We start from the raw sequence: 5,842 nt of genomic DNA, 5'->3' as shown, positions 1-5,842 counted from the left end.
AAGCCCGATCGCAAACATGATATGTTTTTACGATCGGAGGCACTGCTCTATCTTGGCGTTCTCAAAAACAAACGCTTGTGGCTACCTCTTCAAATCATGTTGAGATCATCGCACTTCATGAAGCAAGTAAAGAATGTGTATGGCTAAGAGCAATAAGCCAACACATTTGTTCAAGTAGTGGGATTGACAAAAGTACGGGGCCAACTATTCTATATGAAGATAACGCGGCATGTGTTGCTCAAACGAAGGAAGGATATATCAAAAGCGATAGAACCAAACATATACCTCCGAAGTTCTTCTCATATACTCAAGAGCTCGAGAAGAAGAAAGAGATTGAAGTAAGATATGTCCGATCATGTGACAATGCAGCCGACCTCTTCACAAAATTACTCCCTACTTCGGTATTCAGAAAACATGTCCATAACATTGGAATGCGTCATCAGAAGGATCTATGACTGCTCAATCGAGGGGGAGCTTACGTAGTTGTACTCTTTTTACCTAACTATGGTTTTTCCCATTGGGTTTTCCTAGAAAGGTTTTTAACGAGGCAACAAAGACGTTAAGCGAGAGCGGAGAGTGACACCGGTCCCCAAGGAGAGTGTTACGAAACTTAATACAAGATGGATGATCAAGGGGGAGTGTTATAAGATAAAATTTGAAATGATCCTCCACTCCTTTACCAACTCAAGCACTATGATCATCTACTCATCAAGCACTATGATCACCCACTCATTTACCAAATCAAGCACCATCTTTGATATTTTATGTATTGTTGCTCACTATAAATACCATCACTCATCTCACTCTTTTGTACACAATTACATCTTCTTCTTCTTCCTTATAATAAACTCTCAAAGAATCATTACATCTCTCTCCTTCTTCATAGTAAATATTCTCTCTTGCATATTTATCGTATATCTTCTTTCTGCGGGGAAAATATTTCGTCCTTATTTAAATAATTTCGATACTATAAATTATAAGTTATTTCATAACAAAAAGAAATATATACATATATACTGGCTGAACCAAAGATTCCAGGAGACGGTTCAATGAGAACCGGCTGAATCAGTTCCTCTTTCTTTGCTTTGTGTGCCTTTTATCCGCTGCAGCCGGTATTTGATTGAGAGGAAATGTTTGCTGACGTGGTGGATAGCGTGGGGTAGCAAGAGCATCATTGTCCCTAATACCTACTAAGAATTTTTTAATTTTTTTTGTACGATTAAAAAAAAAACTAATCGTAGACCGTCACGTGTCCGTAGAGTCTGCAAACAGTGTAAGAAACAGACGAACTGAGTCCTATATTTCACAACTTTTGAAACCGATTATTGCCATTTTATGGGATCCACGCCATTGGAACAGTGCAAGAAACTCTTTTATTAACTTTCGATAACCATGGCCTAAGAACATGATTAATCCAGATTTAAGAATCGGTTCTTAATTTTTTTTAATTAAAAGTTAAGAAACAGTTTCTTAACTTTCGCTAAAAATCTCATCAAAAAACTCCGGCTTAATCACGGTGTAAGGTGCACGTGACTCGGACAGAACCAATTAATCACCGCTGGTATTTGTTTCAGAGCAAAGGTTTGCTGACATGGAGGATAGCGTGGGGGTAGTAAGGTGCACGTGACTCGGACATAATTAATTAATCACCGCCTAAATAATTCGGCATGAATCTATAAATTATTTAAGTAACCCTTGAAAATATAACTGGATTTATATGGAAAATCGATGGAGGCAGCAAACAAACAAACAAGACAAATTTAAGCCATTTTGACTTGCATTCTCTATATTGCAATCACATACATTTGTTGCCAGTTGCCACTGTACGTCAAACCTGATAACAGATAATTAGAGTCGTGTACTCTATGCTACTGCAATACTCCGAATATGAGTTTTACTTTTACAAGGTCTCAAAACTCAAACTGCTCCCGATTTAGAATCTACTCTCAGGAGCCACACGAGAGTCTATAAGGTTATGGCATCTTCATGTTGGTTCTCTGTCTACTGCAGCTTAATCAGTTTCCTTCTTCCAGCTATTCAGACAAACCCGTAGTAACTGCATATACATAGAATTGTCCAAGCAAGAAACTCGCCCAGATAACACAGGTATATTGTCCATGGTCAAAACGGTTTTGGATCTTCTCTGTCTGTTGTATGGCCCAAGAGGCCCGAGAAAGGTTTCTTTTTGCATTCAAGTGCTAATGATTTTGAAAAGGAGTAAAGGTCGGGTTAAGCCATAATAGCCGCTAGCTTGTAAAATGTAGACAAGAAGACACAAAGGCAGTAGCAACTCCTCATATACAAGGGACAGCGATGAGATCAGTCTACGGGCTATTGGTATGGTAATTAGAAGGGAGTAAAAGTAGCAAACGTGTACCAACGAAGAAGCCCAGAGATATAGTGAAGAACTCCATAGACAGCCATCTCCCAGCCAACACCAATCGCATGTGTAAATAGTATTCTTCAATTCTATATGCTTCTTTCAATTCTACCGATATGATCTCCTTTTTTTTTATAAACATTTAGTAGGCGCATCCAAAATATTATTCTTAAATTTCAATTTTGTCGATATGACCATTCAAATAGTTCTTTTCCAAAGTATATCAGATAACATAACATGTGTACATAGAACGATGATCACTTTCTAAACATTTTTTTCATTTACCCATTTCTTACTATATTCAATTTTATATGATTACGTGTAGAGTAATGAAATTCAAAACTCTAGTGTTCTATATAATCCGCCTGAACCAGAAAAAGAAGAAAATGAAAGGCTAGATCTGGTACAACGAATGCGGACAGTCGTATGCAGTCGTATGCAGTGACCATCGTGAGCATGCTCAGCGCTTCGATCCCAGCTGCACTCACCTCCAAGAAAGAAATCTCTAGGTGATGGAATCACTTGCAAGCACTCACAACATCTAACATTCATGCATCGTTTCTGGAGTAAGTAAATGAAGTCGTCTCTCAAATCGAAAGAGAGATTCAAAGAAAAACTGAAATTAAAATGCGTTGCTTTCATTCCACATGGACTACCTATGCCGGCAGTCAATTTCCCGGTAAGCGCTGGTGGAGAGAAATATCGTCTTTCTTTACTTTTATTGAAGAAAACGACTACAAAAGCTTTCTCTCTTTTTGGTACTATGTTTGTTACTTTTGGTACTGTTAATATTATCTTTGTTAGTCAATGGGCCAATTACTCTGTTAGTAATATCTGAAGACAGATTACAAAAGCTTTCTCAAATCTTTTATTAATTTTTTTATCTTATTACATGAAATCTTCAAGATAATATCAAAAGTAAGTATGACTTCAAGTTAATTACAATTCTCATTGAAAGAGCGAAGAACTTTTTGGAATTGGAGAGATCAGGAGTTATATTATATTTCTAAGCCATTTTCTTGTTTGATCAAAAAGAATAATGCACAATTAATGAGCTATTTTCTTAGGTAAATTCTTCAGGATAAGACATGTTTTATAACTGGAATGGGTCCACACAATGGTTCAACCATTGAGCTTACGGTTTTACCTTTTACGTTGGCAATCAATGATTTCGTGAATTCACAGTGGCGATCATAAAGACGGCAAGAGATCGTTTCTTTAGTTCAAGTAAACAAGACAACGTCAAATTTAGAATTGGGCTCACCAACTCATGATTGAGAAGTGAGCTCGTGTCTATCTTCTACAATTTATTGTTCATGAACACTCAAGAAGCTACCAAAGATTTCCCACTTGGGATCATTTCCCACTTGAATTCTAGAAGCATAGCATTGGATCTCAAGCGAATTTCTCTTTTGTTCGACATGGAGTAACAAAACAAAACGAAACCCTAGCGAACGAATCATCCACAATTATGTTACTTCACTCCAAAGAAATCATTTAACCGTATCTACAGTGAAGAAAGAAAAGAGAGTAAACGCAACTAATTACGCCGGCGGTTATGTAGACGGAGGTTTATCAGTGGTTGTAAAGACGGCGATTTTCTGGTGGCGTGAAAGTGAGAAATCCAATGTCAGTGACACAGTTGCAAAACATCTTTTTCCTCAAAGGAAAGAACTCTCTCCGGGGTTATGAAGCGTCAATGACCTCTGACAAACCCGAAAGTAATTACGCCACGTTCTACAACAAGAACAATGCTTGGTCCCATGACGAGAAATTCTATCAAAAATCTCTATCATCATATCCCAAGGGAGAATCTGAATACTTGTCTGGAACAAACAAACAAAAATAAAGTTTAATTGAATTAGTATTCATAAATTCTAAACATAAAATAATAAAACATGAAAGAAATATCAGGAGTCATTCGAATTGCAACATGTAATTCACGAGCCAATGCCACATGCCATGTTCTTGCAACATGTGATTGATCGTTTGCTCATTAGTAAACAATCAACATGTATGCATAAGTTAACACCACTTGTCAAACTGTAATGAGAAGGCCCATAACTATAAATTACAGAATGGGCCCAGCATTGGTTATCGATTTTACTAGACTTTAAGATTTCACTCCTCTGTTTCTAAGCCAACAAGACTACAAGCTTCTAAATGTTTCAAGCCTTCTAACTACGGCTAAGGACTTGATCTAGAACACTATTATGTGCTGTTGCATGTTTTCATTTAGCGACCATGCGGAAGATAACAACATCAATGCAATTATTAATGCAAAGACTTGATAACATCTGAGTAAGCGATGAAAATTGATTGCAAAAAAAAAAAAAAAACTCTTGATAACATCTAGCTAGGTGTTTCTTCAGATGATGAACAAGACATGAACCAAGATCTCTCGGTCTCAGGGAGCCAGCATAACCAAGCTCATAAGGTCGATCATTGGGATGAAAAGACCTATGGAGTCATCTATCCATGTTTAGCTATGGTAAAAACTTTACATAATCTCCAATTGCCATCACAAAAGTAAAGGTCTTGTATAGACTCCATCTTGCAACACCAAAATGATCCAAATCTCTGAAGGCTTGTATCATCAAATCATCCAAAGGTGGTGTTGTATGCAGACAAACTAGACTTAACCTAGTCGAACTATCTTGTAAACTCACCATGAGAATTCCAGACTATCAGAATTCTTCATAGTCCTGACTAAACTAGAGATTTATATTGTTAAGTTTAGTAATAGAGGAGCTAATGAGTGTGAACTTTTAAATATATTTTTGTTATGAAATAACTTATAATTTATAGTATCGAAAAATTTAAATAAGAGTAGAATTTAATACCCGTAGGAAACAAATAACACTTAATATAAGGGAGAGAGTTTATTATAAGGAAGAAGTAGAAGATGTAATGGTGTACAAAAGAGTGAGATGAGTGATGATATTTATAGTGAACAACAATGCATAAAATATCAAAGATGGTGCTTGATTTGGTAAATGAGTGGGTGATCATAGTGCTTGATGAGTAGATGATCATAGTGCTTGATGAGTAGATGATCATAGTGCTTGATGAGTAGATGATCATAGTGCTTGATGAGTAGATGATCATAGTGCTTGATGAGTAGATGATCATAGTGCTTGATGAGTAGATGATCATAGTGCTTGATGAGTAGATGATCATAGTGCTTGATGAGTAGATGATCATAGTGCTTGATGAGTAGATGATCATAGTGCTTGATGAGTAGATGATCATAGTGCTTGATGAGTAGATGATCATAGTGCTTGATGAGTAGATGATCATAGTGCTTGATGAGTAGATGATCATAGTGCTTGATGAGTAGATGATCATAGTGCTTGATGAGTAGATGATCATAGTGCTTGATGAGTAGATGATCATAGTGCTTGATGAGTAGATGATCATAGTGCTTGATGAGTAGATGATCATAGTGCTTGAGTTGGTAAA

This window comes from Brassica oleracea, chromosome C5 (genome assembly GCF_000695525.1).
Source record: "Brassica oleracea var. oleracea cultivar TO1000 chromosome C5, BOL, whole genome shotgun sequence".
NCBI lineage: Eukaryota > Viridiplantae > Streptophyta > Magnoliopsida > Brassicales > Brassicaceae > Brassica > Brassica oleracea.
The sequence above is the reverse complement of the archived record's forward strand: the minus strand, read 5'-3'. Positions refer to the sequence as shown.